Below are 20,905 nucleotides of genomic sequence, written 5' to 3'. Positions count from 1 at the left end.
TCGCCTAAGCAAGTGTGGAATGCAGGACCCGTGGGAACTATCGTGTAATCTGCTGACAAGAAGCATGCGCTTGGATCAAAAAGATCTATTCATGCCGTTAAGTTAAAAAAAAAAAGGTTATTGTTCTGTGTAGTCAACTACTGGTTCCCTTATATTTTCCAGTTTGTTGATCTAGATTTAAGTTATTGACCGCTGGTTCCCTTGTATATGCCAGTGTGTTAATATTAGTCAGACCGGTATCTCAGTCATTTAGGTTAGGTTCACCTTGGCAGAGGCCTTCAGACAGATATGGGAAACACCGTTCACTTTTCAACCATCTACATTTTTCTTTTTCCATCTTCTTAATCTTTTCATGTGATTAGTTTGACTCCGAATATGATGTCCATAGTGCAACTATCTGAGTAGAGCTCTGTCACTTATATATGAATTTTAGTATGCTTGAGTGCAAACTCGTGTACATCAATTGGAATCTCGCATCAGGGTACTTCCTCTTGTAGTCAATAAGTATGGCAACCAAGGAGATTCTTTAGTGCCTTCCAAGGTTCGTTGTAGATAGCTAGGGTCTGGAGTATAAAGGTTTTGTGGGTACACCTCTGGTAAACCCTCCGGAGACAACACTCCGCCACTAGGGCCACCTAGTGGTTTAACGGCTTGTTCCACGTGCTAAGTGTAGTCATTTTATTTTTTAGATTAGATTTGCTCGAGGACTAGCAAATAATAGGTTTGGGGGTATTTGATAGACGCATTTTTGTGTCTAATTTGTCCTCAATGTCCGTATTGTTGGAACTCTATTTTTGTGTTAATATTGTGTTTTTATGTATTTTTAGGAAATAAACATTTTTGGAAAATTCGGCTCGAAAAGTTGATTTTGGCACCCGGAGGACAAGTGTTATTCGGACTCTCGCTTTTGGATAAGGGGTAACCTAATTACTAAGGGGCACCCCCAGGTCACCCCCAAGGCATCTGCTATTCGCACCCCAGTTCAGGATAGGGGCATTCATCTTCAACATTCAAATTCGTTTTTTGGCGGGAAATTAAATTCTCAACTGGCAGAAGTTTGATCACAAAAATGAAGGGGTTACGGGTCGATTCAATGGCTGAAATTTGATAGAGAGATGTGATATAGGTTAAGGAACACATTTTGGGCAGTGGGTTCGATCGGAATTGGCTGGAAAACCCGTGATGATTCACACACCCAAAACAGAGCACGTGTACTGTAACACGAGCAAAATTGAAGTTCTTGTGTGCATGGAGGAGTTCTAATAGCGTTGGAAGAGTGCTGAGACGTGGAGAAGGCTAACTAGAGCGTGCAGGATCAAATCTAACGCGTGCATGGGTTTAAAAATGGAAATTATCGTTATTTTTGGCAGCAAGGAATAATCGAATTAAAGAGAGTATATACACAATCAATGGTCGGATTTTTGGCCTCAATTCACTATAAATACACGTACAATTGAAGCTAGCAAGTTTGGCAAGTCATTGGGAGAGAGTTAGAGCCGAGAGAATCAAAAGAAGAGGTCGATAGGCGAAGAAGTTCTGCTGCTGCTCAGCCAAGAACACGAAGAACATTGTACAGTCCAGGAGAGTCGTTGACTAGTGTCGCATATTTGTGACAATTCTCAGTTCCTTTACCGCGACTCCGGTGTTGTGCTTACGGCACTTCTAAAGTGCCGTTGTTCCCTGACGCTTTCAGTGGGTCGCAAAGAACGGTCTTAAAACGATTTTCTTCTTATTTCATCATTTGTAATCAACTTTTGAGCATTAATAAAATCTTTTGAGTATATTTCCAACACTATGAGAGGCTAAATTCTTGGTGATTGAGGCAATGGAGGATCTATTCACTCATGTTTGATTGGTAATATTTTTATTTATAATTTCTTTAATTATTTACTTTATTTAATTCACTTGGATAAATATAAAAAAAAGGGATAAAATGGTTTTCTTAATTAGTTGTGAATCAGTTTGATGTTTTATTCTTAGAATAATTCTTTGATAAATCATGCTTAAGGATTACAACTTAATATTTGGACACCTTTTAAATTAAAAAGTGATTTGATAAGCAAAAGAGCTTAATAATAATTTCTGAAGCCTTAATCCTTCTAAAATCTTGACATTACTATTAATTTCCTTCATTTATTTATTTGTTTAAATCTTAAAAAAAAAGAGTTACCTTCACAAGTTCGAAAAGAACCCCTTTTACCACTATCTACAACAACATTTGAAAAAACATTACTAGTCCAGATTGAATACACATTGTATTAAGCCGCTACAGACACTAGCCTACTGCAAACTAACTTCGGACTGGACTATAGTTGAACCCAAATCAGTCTCCCACCGATCCAAGGTACAGTTGTACTCCTACGCCTCTGATCCCAGCAGGATACTACGCACTTGATTCCCTTAGCTGATTTCACCCACAACCAAGAGTTGTTGCAACCCAAAATCACAGACTTGATAATAAACAGATCTGTCTCACACAGAAAAGTCTATCAAAGAATAAATCTGTCTCCCACAGATAAACCCTAGGTTTTGTTCCGTCTTAAGATATAAAATCAAGGTGAACAGGAACCAATTGATAATCCGGTCTTATATTCCCGAAGAACAAACTAGATTAATCAATCACCTCTCTGCAATCCTTCCTGACTGCACAGGCGGTTTGTCGAGGAATCACAAACAGTGAGACGAAGATGTTTGTGACTTCTTTATCTTGCCTATCGGAGAACTCTCACGATCTCAAGTCAATCAATCGATTGTACTCGTACGATAGAAGATCCAAGATCAGATCACACAACTACGATAAAGTAGTATCGGTCTGGCTTCACAATCCCAATGAAGTCTTTAAGTCGTTAACCTGATTTTAAAGAAGAAAATCAAAGGTTAATGGAGATCGACTCTAGCGAGCGCACTAGTAGCACACAGACGTGTGGGGATTAGTTTTGCACAATGCTAGATGTCTTCTTTATATAGCCTTCAAATCAGGGTTTTACCTTAGGTACAAAGCAATCCATATTCACCGTTAGATAAAAACCTGATTTAGATTCAAGCTAATATTTCTTAACCGTTAGATCGAAAACTTAGCTTGTCACACACTTGGGTAAAAGTTTACTGGGTTTGTGAAAACATGCCCAAACGTGTACGTGTATGTCGGTTCAACATAGTAACCCAAAAGGTTAACCATATGAGCATTTCATATCAACCTTATTCTTCTTCACCATAACTAGTTCAATTGACTCAAATTAACTAGTTAAAGAGTTGTTCAATTGATATGAGATCTTATGTAACTACACAAAACACAGTTGAAACAAAGATGATTCGATTCGACTGAATCGGCTCATGAACATTATAGCCACGGTTTGCTTAAGCATTTCTTAGTAATTTAATGTTTCATGTTCAGAGCACATCTTTAGATCATAATCTCTTAAGTTCACAAACAAGTTCGTGGACTTAAGTTAATCGGTTGAGTTTTCCAAACTCAGCAGAAATTCTCGGAAAGAGAACTTCCGCCAGTTCGCGGACTGGGTTCGCGAACTTAGCACACAAACGAGTTTTGGAAAATCCAGCAGAAATTCTCGGTCGAGAACTTCCGACAGTTTGTGGACTGGGTTCGCGGACTTGGCAAGACAATTCCACAATCCTCCCTATTTCTCTTGATCAACAAAGTTTGAAAACTTCGGTTCAAGGAATACATGGTTATGTAATCTAAACTCTCATTTCAATCATTGAGACATTCTCAGAGGACGCTATGTAGCCGTTATTGACAGACTGATTCACGTCAGAGCAATTCTCAAACTGATTGAAACTTTTCATGACTTTCGTCATTAGGTGAAGATAACTTGATCAAAGCGAAACGCTTTACCAACACACGATTTCGAGATAAAATATAAGCAATGAATGCTCAGCTCGAAATGTCAAATGTGTATGATCTAGTCTATATAGCATACGATTTTTGTCTCATAAGAAGTAGGAGATAGAATAGATAGACTTTTGAGTGATAAATAAGTTCAAGTCTCCACATACCTTTTTGTTGATGAAGTTCCACGGTTCCTTGTATAGATCTTCGTCGTTGTATGATGAATCTCCATGAAGTCCTTGAGCTCAACTACACTTTTCTATCCTTGTCTGAGACTTAGATATGTAGGCTAGAAATCAAGACTTATAGTTTTGATCACTAACATTGACAAACATGCTTGAGATAGGAACGCATGCGAGGTCGACCGAGCTATGCTCTAACAGGGACTGCTTTGGAAACATGTCATGTGGTATAGAGGGACAAGGGATCCCACTGAGTAGTAAATAACTCCTTTTATCCTTTAATTTTTAAAATTATGGATTACCTTTACAGTAATCTAAAACCCTAGCCGAATTGAAAAATTAAAACTCTAATTCAGAATCATTTTCTTCTTATTTTTCATAGTTATAGTTAAACCTTAAACGATTAATTCGTCTTTGATTCGAGAACACTTGCAAATAAATCAACTTAGAGAAGAAATCGAGTCTCCAAGACGAATATATCATGAATACTCTGAGATATTTTATGCTTTATTAAATTTGGTATTTTAGTATTATATAAGGTTACTTTATAATATTATAAGTCCAAGTTCTGAGAGAATAGGAAAGTTCATGATAAATATATTACACGATTCCTTTTATATTTGTTGTCTTTCTGGAAAACCTAATTTTCATATTTTATTTCTTATTTTGGTTCTAATTTACCCCTTTTAGGTATCATGTAAATACTGAATTATTTCTGGTATTTCGGAAACTTGGTTTTCAGGATTCTTACTTGATATAAATACCACTTGAACGGTTTCGATTTCGTACAAAAGATTTTTGTTCAAGATGGGTGAAGCTTCAACTATATATTGATTCTCAATTACGAAGTCTTGAAACATATAACACACCTGAAATCAAGTTTTATCTCTCAAAAGAACATAAGGTAAATCAGTTATTTCTTGAACTTGTGTTCATGATTATCCATGATTTCAGAATTTCTCAAGAGCAACTTGATGTTAAAGGAATGGCTTGAGTCCAAGGTTATGAAGATGATTATCGAACTGAACCTTTCAAAAGCACAGTTCAATCGATTGAAAGAAAGGAAGAATCTCATAAGAAAATCTGAAGAATACGTAATCAAGCATGGCACATCTAAAGATTAAATAAGATCTTCTTTTTTGTATTCTTTTATGAATAGATTATTCAATTGATGATTTCTATCAATATTTATATAAGGCTACTTGAAACTATTAATAAAAGTTAATGATAAGCTTTATTTTATAACTTTGTTTTTTATTTTATTGATGGTTTTGATTGCGAAACTTGCTCAGATTTAATGATTTCTTGTTTTTATTTCAGTTATGAGATAAACTTTAAGTTTTCATCAAGTATAAGTCTTCGTCTCATATTTGTCTTATCTTTTTATGATTTTTTGATTTAGCGGATTTAGCGGATTTCATGTCTAACCTTTAAGGTTGCTTTATCAAATAATCATTAAAAGATGATGGCATGTGTGACTTGTGAGTCACATATATACTAGTATCGATTTACGTTCTATAAATTGTGTATTTGCTATACATACGAGTTGTTTCGCTTTTAGCTTTTTAGTTTCTCTTGTGGAAGGTGAAGCAGAGATCTTATTGTCCTTTCTCTTGTTTAGTAAAGGTTGTTTTTTAGTAAAGGTTGTTTTTTGTTATTCTTTTGTTTTGCAAGGGATGGAATACATAGGGTGAGAGTTCTACGTTGAACTGGTGCTTAATGAATATTCTTGTGGGGTGTGTAGTTGTGGAAATCGAGGGAAGAATTATTTTGATAAGTGTTAGATCATTGCTCGATTGAACCCACAAGTTTTGCTATCTCAAGCTTGTTGTCAATGTTAGGTGATTAAAACTATATCTTGATTTCTAGTCTACTAAGTCAAGTTTCGGATAGGATATTATTGTAGGTGAGTATCAGAGATCACCCTTGAAGACTGAAGATCGACGAAGACATTTGGAGAACTTCTGTATTAGGTATGTGAAGACTGAACCATTCTATTTTACTCACTATATCATTATTATATCTATTGAAACTATGTCGTATGACTTACAGTAGAATCACAAAGAAGATGTTTCAAGTAAAGCTTGTCTTGTAAAAAATCTCAAAATATGATTTAGGGATTAGATGTTCAAAGGTCCTTAACAATATTATTTATGTGAATTAATTTGTGGATCAATTAAATATTTCCCATGCAAATGATTATATCACTTGGTAATGTTTCAAACATCATAAGAGAGAAATATGAACTTACTGAAATTTCTACTCATGCTAGGTTGGTGAACCAGTTCGCAAACCATAGATATCCGAGATATTAAAATAACAAGAAGGTTGGTGAACTAATTCGCAAACCGAAAGTTCAATAGGGAACAGTTCACGAACCTAGTTGGCGAACCATGGTGAACTGAATTTTAAATGTTGGATAAATAGGCTAGCAGTTGGTGAAATCGGTTCACGAACCGTGATCAACTGAGTTCGGTAGTCTAGTAGGGTTGGCGAACTCGGTTCAAAAACCGTAGCACCCTGACTCGTGAACAATCCCTACGGTTGGAAAACCTTTGTACCAACTATCCCGACAATGTTTAACAGGTGCTCAAATATTTATTATTTTAATATGTTTAACATTGCTAGAAATCTTAAACACTTTTATAACTTCATTGATTACTTAAACACTTATGTGTTTGTATCATGATTAATTTCTTTGGTGTTTAAATGAACATCAAATAGCTTTCAATTCTTTGGATAACTTGCCAAAACGAACAGTCATTAAACACGGTTCCGCGACCGAACCTATGTGTATAATATTCTATTGTATTTTGAAGACCTAAATTATATTCTTGATTCTCAAGTTATCTTAGCTTGAATTCTAGGATAACCCTGATCTTGGAAAACTATAAATAGAGCATCTCTGTCAACTGGGAAAATCAATCCCTGACACTTTGTGCCCTAGTTGATCCTAGAGTCGCCCTCTGTTGACCTTTTAGGTCTACCAATAAAACACTTTACTTAGGGAATTCGTGATGCCAGGTCCGACTATCTTTACCTTGATTGTTTGTGAATCCTGATCTTTCTTTTATGTTATCGAGGTTTTCGTAATCTCTTTTAGGTAAGATAGATAGTAATCACAAAGTTCTCTTCGTCTAATATTTTGTGATTCCTCAAGATAAATATCTAAAGACTGATCTTAGTTGATCTTTCGATGATTTTTCTTGAGGGGTGGTTAAGAATCTAGACTGCTCTTCGGGAGTCGTAAGTTCCAGATTTGTGAGATTTGCTAGCTTGTCTATTGCAAACAGATTTTCATACCTTGATCTTTGATCTAAATGAAAATCAAATAAGATTATCTATTAGAGAAAGATTGGTATCAGAAGTCTTCACTTTGGATGAAAAACTCTTAGGCGGTAAAGGACGTCAGCTAAGGGAATCAAGTGCGTTGAACCTTGTGAGGTTCTAGAGACGTAAGGAGCGCGATTGTAACTGAATCACTTGGAGGGTGGATTCGGTCTTAACTACATTTCATTCCAAAGTCTGATAGTAGGCTAGTGTCTCTAGCGGCTTAATACAATGTGGTGTTGAATTTGGACGAGGTCCCGGGGATTTTCTGCTGTTGCGGCTTTCTCGTTAACAAAATTCTTGTGTGTGCTTTTTACTTTTCCGCATCTTTTGATTGTTAAAATTACTACATAGGTTCATATTATTATCAAAACGAAAAAGTTGGGTGTATTTGGTATCCCTTGCGTTTTCGATAGGTATCAGAGCAGGTTCGTGTACCAACAGTGTAATAATCGACATGACGATCTCTTACTTTGATAGGAGCAATCAATTAGAAAATCCCGAGTATGTTCTAGAAACCACCGATGTTGATTTGAATATTGATTTGATTAAAGTCATTAATAATCTTTGTCATGAGAAACAATGATTAATAAGGAAAATTGATGGATTTCGTTGTGAACTATACATCAAAAATTCTGATCTTCGAGAAGTATCTGAAAGAAAAAAGGTTCTTCAAAGGGAGTTGGATGATCAAGTTAGTATTAACAAGGATACTGCTGCCATGTAGGCTGATTCAAAGGCTACCTTAGCAAAAACCCTTGAGAATTTGAAGTCTGAAAAATAAAAATCTAGCTCCATAAAGAATCTATGTCATGTTCCTCTTGATTCTTGTCTAAAGAAATGTCGAAAATCAGGAGATAAACGAGGTCTTGGCTTTGTTAAACCTGATGGGACTCGGACTTTTACGGAAGGACCTAATGATGCATCCACCACTTTTGTAGGCTCTTGTATGTTTTGTGGTTCATATAATCATTGTCAACATACGTGTAAGGTTTTTAGACAAAAGTTAAAAGCTGCCAATGTTTTATATAGGAAGGATATAAAACTTTTTGAAAAACTTACAGAAGGAACGACAAGAAATCTTATTTCAAGGAAAAGTAATGTCAGTTTGGGAGCTTTTGTTTTAAAGTCAACCTCACCATTTCAATGGTTTCTCGACAATGGATGTAGTCGGCATATGGCAGGTGATCTTTCATGGTTCATTAACGCGGACGAGTTTAAAGGAGGAACTATGACCTTTGGAGATGGGAGTTGTTGCTATGGTAGCAAAAAGGGGACGATGAAACTTCCGGGAGTACCTGAAATCCATGATGTTGTTTACGTCAAAGGTATGTCTGTTAATCTTCTTTATGTTAGTCAAATTTGTGACAAAAGCCATAAAGTTGTCTTCGATGCTGAAGGATGTGATATTGAAGATAAATATGGAAAAGTAATTTTTCATGGCATTGGTGACAAAAAAAACTGTTATCTTCATGATATTCAGTTTAATCTTTGCAGCAACTTGACTAAGGTGGAATCTACTCAACTTTGGCATGTGCGTTTTGGTCACATCAATTATCACCTCCTTGATGAGATCACTAACAAAGAACTTGTTAGAGGTGTACCCAGAATCAGTGCCAAAGTGGATGGTGCTTGTGGTGCCTGTCATAAAGGCAAACAAGCTAGAGTTCCAAATAAGTCATCACAAGATTTAATTCATATGGATTTATTTGTTCTTATTCAACAACCTACCTATGGACTCAAGACGTGCAACAAGAGCGAAGGTTTCGTCAAAATCTATTTCTTCAATTTTGGAGTAGCCTTGAACGACAAATCTTGTTTTATTTCGAACCACCACAATCTTTTTGATATCAATCTTTTTTATTCTTTCAATCGTTTGGATCTTGATACTTTGCTTACTTCACGAATCTTAACCTCGTATCTTGAATGCTTGATTGTTGCTTGTGTTTGTAGCTTTAGAATCATTGTTCCTCGGGGATACTGTGGGTTTTCCTGCAGCTACATTCCTTGCTCTAAGGGTGTGGTTATTATGGAGAGAGATGGCAGTTGTGGTGGGGTGATAAGCAGGAAGAAGCACAGAAGAGAGGGCAATATCTAGGTTAGGGAGAGAAGGGCGGTGATTAAAAAAAATGCTTTAAATCTTAAAGAGGTTTGAGATATAAAAGTAGGAGGACGTAGAGGTTGTGATTGATGTAGTGAGTTTGACGGTGGTTCCACTATACGAAGCCGACGTTTTCTGCATCTACATTCTGCAGCTGCATCTTCTGGGGTTACAAAAGAGAGTAAATGCAGGGATACAGAGTATAGTTGTTGAAGACGGATATGGTGAGGGTTTTCAGATGAGTGAAGACAAATGCAACTTTAAATAAGCGAACATTTTCTATTTATTTTTTCTCCGTCAAGAGTGACAACAAAAAATGATTTAATTAGGGTTTTTGAAAAGGTTTTAGCAGAGCGGAGAGATAAGCTTTTAATTTGTTGGGGATGAGATGAACGACGAAGTTGGTACATTGTCTGGGTCGGAATTCACGTAAGAGAAGGTAGTACAGGTAAAACGGGTAGGATGTGAACCCGGAACTAAACCTTCCGGTATTGTGCAGTGGAAACTCTATAAATTAATGTTGTTTGGACCACCAAAATTTATTTATTAAGCGAGATATTAATTAACCGATAAATTAATAATTAATAATGTATATATTAATTAATATTTTATTAGCTTATAGATAAATTTAACTTTGATTAACAGATAACATAGGTTAAGATAGTTTAGACGAACAGTTAGACGGTGATATCACTCAAGACTTGCAAAATTTGATCGAAAAGTTGGGTTGTCGCAATTCAGTGAATGTCAAGATGTCCTAAATATCTGAAAGAAAATGAAGTTACGCAATTGTTGATTGATGACGAAATAATCGAAAGCGTTATGGAACTGATAAAGATGGGAAAAAGATGATGAAATCTCTATAATAGATCCCCCTCACGAAACGAGGTTGTTAAGGCAACAATCACATTAAATAATTTTTCGCTGGCCATGAGAAACAACACTGGAAATTCTTACGATGATAAGAAAAATTAGTTCAATGTGATATTGATTTTAATAAAAAACAGAAGACAATTGATTCATTTTTCAAGAAATCTTCTTAATATAATGGATTATTAATTTACAACTACTTCTGCGCGCAGACAGCTTTGAATTCGGAATAAATGTATCCTCCTCAATATATAGGTAATAAAAAATGTATTAATTTATAATTTTAGCGAAATATTAGTTTGGCACGTTGTCCCCGATTCGGGACTTGAAAATATTATTTAAGATAGTCTATTAAATAATCGAGTATTAATTAATGGTTGGTTAATTGTGAGAGACCATTGGAGACTTGGACTGGTTGCTGGTTCATTCGCTGATTATTGAAGTTAAGTACCCAAGTTGCCCAACTAATCTTATTTGGCTGATTGGCAGGGCTCACACATGGCAGGGGATGGAGTGGAGCCTAGAGAGATTCTTTCATCACCATGAATTCTCGTCAAGGACCAGGAGTCCTCCATCAAATGGATTTTCAGAGTTTCATTGTGTTTAAATTCTTTTGTTTAGGTAAAGTGTATCAGATTGAGCGGGGAATACATGATCACCTGAAATGGCTAAGCAGTGAAACTTTTGAGATTTTTGTGGACTGTTTGAAAGCCTAAGATTAATGACAATGAAGTTCACAGTAACTTGGTTGTGAAAAAACTATGGCCCAGATGTCAACTTCATTAAATGCAACAAGCAACTATCTGGAACTGGAACTAAGGTTATGCTGAAATATACAAGCAGTTCTTTAATCACTTTAATCACCGTGCTACTACGATTTACAGTAATCTACTTTTGGTTTACTTTCTACTGAAAACAGCTCCAGAGTCCAGACTTCTTACACACCTACGAGTCTACAAATCTATCTAGTTTTCTTGTGCGGCCTCAACATATTCTTCAGCAAGCTTCTTCACCTTTTCACCTTCCTTGATGACAAAATTTGCAGTCTTGTCTTTCATGTGGTATCTCATTACTTTTTCTGTTGTTTTAGTCACTGCCCATCGATACTGTTCTGCTGTAATGACACCACTCTTGCATAGTGGCCTGATGTGCTCCTTGATGTAAGCTTCAACCTGAGAAGGATATTTAGTGATAACAAACAGGTCAGAGAAAGACAAAGCTTGAAAGATATAAAAAAATCCGAGTCCATAACTGTTTCAGCTTTTAAACAAACTACTTTCTGTTTCAGAAGAGTACTTTAACTGAATGCATTCCCACCTTCTGTCTCACTTTCTGTTTCAGATGAGTAATTTAATTCTGAAAAGCATTTCCATTTTGTGTTCTTGAGTTGATCACCACAACATACCTAGTCTACCATCAACTTAATTATAAACTAGTAACAATCCAAAAGATAAGTGCATGGTTAGTTTCAAAATGAAATATCTAAACTACCACTCTTCTTCTTCTTTCTTTCTTCTTTTTCGTTCTTTTTTCTATTCTATACACAATTAACACAATCCAACAGTGAACAAACTAACATTCAGAAAACTTAACTTACTTTCAAATGTTTGGAGGGAAATCAAATTAAATGTGTAAAATATATACGTATCGAAAACCTTGTGTTGGCATCAAAACAGTGGATGTGACGATTGATGCAAAAAGGCAAGTAAATGTCGCACAAGGACAACGTGAGTGCCTCTTTACCTTTTTAGATACGGAGTGACTGATCTCAGTCTGCTTGCCACTTTGGGGTTTCTTGTCCTTCGTCCTGACACTCTTACTCATCAAGGAGTGATTTGGTGAGTGATTCCCCTCAGAAGACCCAACTTCAGCGGGGAAACTTTCTTCGACCATTTTTTCTGCAGAACTCTCACCTTGATGTTCAGATCCTTTACTTATTGTGTGATTTACAATATCCCCACAACTAATGATTGACTTATTTTGCTCCATTGATTCTATTTTTGGAAATTTTTCTACTAAGGGTTCTTCGTCAGGGCCATACAGTTCTTCATATTCTGCAAAAGAAAGCTCCCCATCTAGTTCACCTTGTAACTGTTCTAATGAAGGACAAGAAGTATTTGTTGCCAACTCTAACATTGAGTTTTCCATGTTTCTTTCTTTGCTATCAGGTGGTTTTTCATCAGTTACTGTCCTCTTTTGGTCTTTAGAGTTCAGGGAATCATCTATCTTTTCTGTGTTAAGGGTAGAGAACACCACCTTCATTTTCATATCTACTTCCTCCGTTTGTGACGTGGATACATTTAAAAGCACTAGCACCAATCAGATCTCCATCTCCCAAATCATACTCAAAATCCCCATATATATCAAGATCTGGATGAGAATCCATATCAAACACACTGTCGGGTTCTTTTTCTGTAACACGGTAAGGACTGTCACCAGGGGAATTGGATACAAGTCCTGCCATTTTCAATGCTTCCTCGATTGATGGATCGGTGGAATCTCCTGGAGAAGGTTCTTCACTTTCAGGATGAGGTGGTGATGATAAAGAAGGATTTGATTCTTCAGGTCCAACAAGTTTGCTGCTATGTACATGTTGACGTAGAGCCTGAGAACAGAGATTTACATATACTAGTTTGCTACTTGACCTATCAAGAACATCCTTTTCAATGTTAACTGCATCTGCAACAGCCAACTCAGTTATAGCAGTTCTGCGGATAACAGGGAGATCTGCTAACTTTAAGAAGTACTCGGCCATACGGTGAAGTTGTGCCTGTACAAAAACGATAGCCAATAACATATAAGACAGATGCTATCCACATATATATACATATGTGTATATATATATATATATATATATATATATATATATATATATATATAGATAGATAGATAGAGAGAGAGAGAGAGAGAGAGAGAGAGAGACTTTCTGCTATACTTTCACTACACACCTGTCTAACTGATATAGGAACCTTATTATGACGACTTTCTGCTAGTACCGGTTTCATGTCTGCAGGCAGTTGTGCCTGCACAAACCAGTCAACAAAATGCATTCCCAGATCAGTTTCACATGACAGAATCATGACGCACATTACGTAAATCAGAATTGTCAATGAAAGATAAATTCACGTACCAATAAAGGGTAATTTCCTTTAAGCGCAGAGTTGTCTTCCTGTTTCCGTTGATTAGAATCCCTTTCTGTTACCGCTGTTTTCCTCGCGAGAACCTCCAGAGCCCACTTCCTTTTATCAATCTTCGGATCAGATTTACCAGGCGATTCCTTCACAGATTGGGCCTTCATTTTGGAATCATGGGGCATTGGTTTCCTACTAGCAGTTTCAACCTTCAAGCTAGGGGAAACGTTGATTTTCCTTTTATCACCAACTGAAGGACCACTAACTGCGGAGGTATTCTTAGAGTTGCGAATAAGGCTTTGGCCCACTCTATCATTATCGGTTAGACTTGAAATTTTATCCTCTAAATTTGTCTCGTTGTTATCAATCTCTGTAAGAACTGATAGAGGTTTGATATCATCCTTCCTAGGGAAAACAGAAGTATCTGCAAGATACAATCTGGATAGAATTGAACTTTTAGCATCATCTTCAGGCTCGCTATCCACATCTGAGCTCTCAGAACTCTTCCTCAGGAGATCAAGAACAGATTTCAGAGTTTCCATCTTTTCAGGTCTGCTAATATTTGTGGCACGATGCTTCCAAAATTCGACTTCCCATTCCCTGTCCCATGCACGTTTACGCCGTCCATTTACATTTCCGTAGATTTTCTTCGTTAAACTCTCACGTGTCTTACCCTTTTGCAGCATTGACTTTTTCGCCCTTGCAATTGAAGGATCGAGCTTTTTACTTGGCTCTGATTCAGCTTTCTTTCCCCCAACAGCAGCTCTAAATGCTTTAAGCAGCTTTGGGTCAAATGCATATTTGTTTAGATCTTTAGTGTCTTTGTTGCGAACTGCTTCTCTAATTTGGTTTCTCAGTTCCTCTAATAGTTTGGATGACTCATCCTCCACATTCCTGCGCATTATCTTCTTTACTCTTAATCCAGCTCCATTATCTCTTCCGTCAGATAACCTGACAGTAGGTTTTGATAGTGTCGCTCTGACAATTGTCATAATATCTGGAACCGCACGCTTCTTATAAGCAACATCATTTACCTTGTCATTTTCAGAAGCTGCTGGGAGCCTAGGGTGTTTCTGGGGTCCTCTTTTCAAGTAATCTTTAACTCCAGAGTTACATGCTGCTTTTGGGAACTTTCTATCAGCTCTTGCACTCTTTGCGGAAACTCCAGTATCCACTTTGACACTGTTTTCTCTAATCCCAATTTCAGAGTCTTCATTCACATCGATGTGACCACTACTATTACCACAGGCAGACAAATGAATCAGAAAACTGGTAACAAATCAAAGATCCAGCTAACTGAAACACACATTGATTCTTAGAAGAACCCCAATGGCAGTTGATATCTAGTTTGGTGATAACTACTGACCTAGGACTCATAACCTTTCTCTTTAAAGCATTAAAACCAACAGCAGACTCCTTAGCATCAGGTCCCAACTTTTTAGCTGAAGACAAAAAAGAGGGGTGAAAAAAAGAAAAAAGGAAAAAGGGAGTACATGCTTAGAGACTGTGTAAAGGAAATAAAACAGTTCTATACCACTCACTTCTATAAAAGGGAGATAAGGACACCCTATACACTCACTTCTATACCTGCTGCATGAGATCTTCCATGTGACTTTCAGTTGCATTAAAGTCATTCTTGTCAACTAAAAGAATACCAAGGAACGACCAAAAAGTGAGTCATTAAATCTCGAAGGGAACAGCCAATATACACAAAAGCCTCCAACTAAAAATGCATACCTGATAAAGAAGACTGCGAAGATAAGCCAAAATAAAGATCAAAATTGGGTACACTAATAGTTGGCTCACTCCCACTCGAGGTCATATCAGCAGCAGTTTTATCTCCATCAGAAATATCTGGTGCAACTTTTACTTGAACCCCATTACTCTTCAATTTGCCAGGAGTATCTAATGAGAAGGAAAGTGCTGACAAAGCCTCCGGCAGATTACTGTTTGGTTGTATATTATAAACAGATTCCATTTCCAGTGTGGTACTACTAAAGGTAGTGTAAGACAAAGAGTGCTCTTTTATTCTATCCTCTTTTGTGTCGAAGGCTGATGCAATATTATCATTCGGAACTTCACACTGCTTCTTTTCAACCGAGGAGACAACAACAGCAGTTTCTCCGGCATCAGCAACAGATACGTGTAATGGTTTAGACAATGCAGTCTCATCTGAACATTCATGATCAATTTCTGAAGCCCCGTCGAATTTATGTGCAACTTCATTAACAACACACCTGTGTAAATAGAAAACGAGGAGACAAAACAAGACTTTATCAAAATATTTTGCAAGAAATAATTACTGCATCCTGTAAACAAACATAAAGCACATGGTAAACCTAGGACCTGGGAAACAATATTTAATGGCTTCCAACAACAGGGATGTGAAGAAATCAATTTTCATAAATGTCACTGGTTAAGTTAAAACCATGCGCACATAAAAATCCCAGGGGTCTCACTCCTAGACAGACGGCGGCATTTTCGTATAGTGCATGATTACATTTCCTTTAGTTGTACATTTTCATATGAGTGCATAAACTCATATTTAACGAAGGCCGTGACTGAAGGGAGTGTTCTATTGGCTGCAAAAAGAAACAAGATATTTTATTTTTCTGAATTACCTTGGACATAACCACGAATTCTCGGATGTAGCTTCTGTATCAAATCCTACACAGAAAGCATGATACCTGGCTCCACAGATAAAAAAACCAAGTATTAGATGACGAAACATAAAAAAGTGGCAAACATAAGAAAGATTTGCACACCAGGTTAAGACAAAAGAAAAAACGGGTGAAATCACTGCCCAATAACAAGGAAAAGCTAAGAAAACAAGAATACTGGAAAAGCATGGAGAGGGCAGCAGAAAAATCAGAAACTTAATGTTCATTTGCGTTAAATTGGAACCTCTGCTTCCAATCTCTGCTACTAGCAACTTGACTATCTACAGACACGGACTTGAGCGAAGATAATATACCTAAATGGTGAATTTCCAGGTGACACATGACAACTTCGGAAATCCAAAGAATATTTTAGTCCTACCTCATTTAGCCTGGCTTCTGATACTTATAATTTTCTCTATCCTGAGATTGATCAAAAGTTATAAATCCTAAGAAAGCATGTTGGTGGAACCTGTAAGGTTAATGTTCAATAGAAGGACATCAAACACTGGTACGAAACTCCTTAGTTTTGTCTGAAAAATATTCAACTGATGCTATCCCACTACAATTTTCAGACTAACAACCCCAATCCCCTGCTACAACATAGTATTCTTTAAGAACCCATAAGAAAAGTTACCATAAATCACAAGAATCACAAGCGATTGATGTATCAAGATTTGGATCATCCTCAATTTTTGCTGAACCACTTCTTATCTTGCAGCCATCTCCATCCAAACAGATAACTGCCTACAAAGTGTTACATACAATTACATAGAAAAATGAGCTGCTATCATCATGGTAAATAACTTCAATAATAAGAAGACATGAGGCAAATGGAAAAGGGCATTACTTAATTACATTTTCATCAATGTAGTATGATGGAAATGAAAGAGTATTATTCAACCCCTGAATGCTCCATTCTTCATCTCTAAAAGCAAATAATGCCACCAAAAGTTTAGAGATGCAATAGTCCTAGTAATTTTGTATGTCCCTTTTATCCCGATTAATAATCATTTGAATTGGGATGTATTACAAAGAGAACAAAATAAACCACATACCCTGAGAGAAATTCATCATCAGCTCTGCCACTTCCAATCGTGTCGAATACCTTAAAAAAAAAAGAAAACAAAATACTTTAGTTCTGGAATTTCATATATAATATCTGCAAACTATTTTAGAAGAACTTATAGAGTTAAACTACAAAAACTTAAGAAAGCAGAGATGGATAAAATAAGCTCGTAAAAAAAACAGATACCATACAAATGGTACTTAAAAACAATTCGAGCAGTACAGGACTCTAGGGGAAAAGTGTGCAAAGTTAATGGATACTTACTGGAACACATGTGATCAATTGAAATTCTTTCTGACAAAGTGGGCACAAACTTGTGATTGTAGACCAATTGTCAATGCATGAAAAGCAAAACCTGAAAATGCAGAACCTTCATAGTAAAAATACATAAAAACATAATTTCCGAAGTTACTTTAGCAAACACTTTGAGGCGACTAAGCTAAATAAACAGAGACATCAACAACAATCTATATGAGCATACCAATGCTGGCAGCTGTCTATAGCACCCCTGTCTATGACAACATCCATGCATATCCCACATTTTTCATTCTCGAAAGAAGTGGTATCCTGCGAAGCGCAAAGGATGAGAATGTTAAAAAATTCAAAAATAGCAACAACCACAATTTGATTCATTACTTTTATTGTACAAGTGTACTACTGAAGGATGAGATGTGCTGAAAACATATAACCAGCAGAGGGATGAGATTACAGTCTCAAAATGCACCCAAAGTAACCGGTTTTCAGAAAAAGTACAACAGAACATTACTTACCATATCACCCATGATTGCAAAACTAGAATCCTCAACTTCAAGCAAGCCACTAGTATCTAATTCTGCCTCCATCTTATAACTCCAAGTAGTAGAATGTTAACTTCCACTTTAGTAGTCACCTGCCAAGAAACATTTAAGCTAAAAAGGGAAATATAGGTGAACCGATGCAGCTAATATGAAAGCTCCCATATCAGAAAACAAAAAGCATCACAGGGAAATTTCAACAGAATTTGATTAAAAAAAACTTTACTTATCCATCAAATTAACTGATCATAACAAAAATCTACACCCTAGAGTTGTTATTAACCTGAATGTTGCTAGATTAGATAAAAATTTCTCTGAAGTTACGAGTTCTTAGAATTTGGTTCACAAATGTTGCTAGACAGCTAGGGTTTTCCTACAAAGCATTCAATCCCTTCTATCTTTCCCAATCCTCTCTCCTTCATTAGTGAATGTGTAATTTCTTGTTGATGAGATCTAACCCTCTCAAGTTTGCCGATAATCATCTTTTGAAAGTACAAACCCTAATTCTCAGAGAAAGTACAGCAACGTTAAAAATGAAAATTAGGTTAGAGGAACAAATATACCTGAACTCCATCTTCTATAAACAAAAGCAGAAAGAGAAACAAGTGTGTAGGGAAAGAGGACAAAATTTGGACGGGATTTCTGCCATCCTATGGAGTAAACTGGTAATAAACTCTAACTTTCACCCTGGGTTGTCAACGGATCCGGTTCGTTCCAGGTAACACTGGACCCGGTAAAAAACGACGGGTTCTAACGTTCCGGATCTTCTTTTAGTGGACCGAATAAATCTAGAGGGATTTACTGTTTAGTCCAGAAAACCCGACCCGGATTACTGGCTAGTCCAGCACCAAAAAATATTTACTTCCTAGTCCAATTTTTTTTTGAAAAGAGTAAATTACTCTACTAACCCTATTATATAACATTACGTATAATAATACATATGTAGTATACTAGTATACTAGTATATACTAGTAGTAATTAGTAGTAACTAGTATGTAGTAATAACATATGTAGTATGTAATATACTAGTAGTAACTAGTATGTAGTAATAACATATGTAGTATGTAGTATACTAGTAGTAACTAGTATACTAGTAGTAATATGTTATGTATTGATACTACATATTGATATGTAGTATGCTATGTATTACTACATATTGACATGTAGTATGTTATATATTGATATGTAATATGTTATGTATTGATACTACATATTGATATGTAGTATGTTTGATATGTAGTATGTTATATATTGATACTACATATTGATATGTAGTATGTTATGTATTGATACTACATATCAAAAAAAAATTGTTATGTATTGATACTACATATTTTACTACTAGTACTAGTTACTACTAGTTTACTAGTATACTATACTATAGTAGTATATTAGTTTAGTATAGCAAAGTAGTTACATAATTTACTAGTAACAATAAGATATTTTTGTTACTACTAGTACAGTATATATTAATATGTAGTATCACCGTATTGATACTACTAGTATGTAGTAACATACTACTAGTAACATTTACATGTGTTGATACTAATTAGACCTGGAAGGGAGTTTTAGGAATTTATAAAATACACTTTATAGTCTCCACGAAGTTTTTGGACTAGAGAGTAAATAATCTAGTCCAAAAACATGTTTTTGGACTAGAGAGTAAATCTTTTCCACGGGTGGACTAGCCATTAACTGGGTCTGCTAGAACTGAACTAGCCAGTAATTCCTACATAAATCTAGGTAGTGAAAAATACTAGAACCCCCTACTATATGGGTTCAATATGTTAGAAGCCCCACAAAATGAATCTGTCACTATCAACTCCATACTTTCACTTTTTGATTTTTCTAGGCCCTGAACTTTTATTTTTGGGGTCAGGTTTTGAATTCTTCCGGATTGCTGACGTCAGCAACCTTTTTAATAAATTTAAAAATACCAAAATTAACCTCCAGTATTTATAGTCGTTTTATACAGTAACAGAAACAGAAAATCAAATCAATTAGTTTTTTAGCTCTCTCTTCTCTTTGCTCTCGTTTATTTTTTCTTCGGGAACAGAATTAGAATTTTTTCTTCACACGAATCGTTACATTGAAGAACAAGAATTCGTTAGTTTGTTGTGTTGAAGACGAGAGGAAGAACAACAATTCGTTAATTTTTTTCTCAATTTGTTGATGTTATTCACTGGATTTCAGATCTGACGAGAGTGAGACAACGCATTGAAGAACAACAAATAGGTTTGTATCAATTTATCTTTTTTGTTTGTATCAAATAGGTTTGATTCACTAGTTTTTCTGATCGATTTTTTGATTTCGATCTTCTACTGATTTTCGTTTTTTGTTTTGTTTCGATTGTGTTGAGTCTGAGAAGAGGAAGAAGACGGGTTGGAATAGAGAAATCAACATAGGTGTGTTTTTAATCTAGTTTTCAATTCAATTTATTTCGGTTTTTATGATTTGGATCTTTCTTATTCGTTTTTTGATTTGGTTGATACTGAGCATTATTTGGTTGATACTTACAACAGGATTGGTTGATAATGAGAAGAGGAATAGAAAAAACATTGTTTCAGAAGAAAGAAAACAACAAATATAGGTATGAATTTTATTTTAGTTTGATTTTAAAACTTCTTTTAATTTATTTATTTTATTATTTGTTGTTCTTGCATGTCCGATCTGAGAATTTATTGTTTACTTTTGTTGATACTGAGAGGAGTATGAAGAAACAATTTTGTTTCGGAAAAACAACTTCAAATTGATGTAGACATGTTGCTTTTTTTTTCGTTACAATATGTATAACTTGAGGTTACACATATATATCCTGATGTATTTTAAGCATGTGTAAAGAGGATGAAGATACAATTTTGTTTCAGAAGGAAAACAATTGATGCAGAGATGTTGTTTTTTTGTTACAGCATGTGTAACTT

General features: G+C 35.8%; 1 pseudogene; it reads right to left on the bottom strand.

Annotated features, from left to right (window-relative positions):
- Positions 1-11,084: 11,084 nt before the first annotated feature.
- Positions 11,085-18,536, bottom strand: LOC113295509 (annotated as a pseudogene).
- Between the last annotated feature and the right edge of the window lie 2,369 nt (positions 18,537-20,905).

This window comes from Papaver somniferum, chromosome 7 (genome assembly GCF_003573695.1).
Source record: "Papaver somniferum cultivar HN1 chromosome 7, ASM357369v1, whole genome shotgun sequence".
NCBI lineage: Eukaryota > Viridiplantae > Streptophyta > Magnoliopsida > Ranunculales > Papaveraceae > Papaver > Papaver somniferum.
The sequence above is the reverse complement of the archived record's forward strand: the minus strand, read 5'-3'. Positions and strand labels throughout refer to the sequence as shown.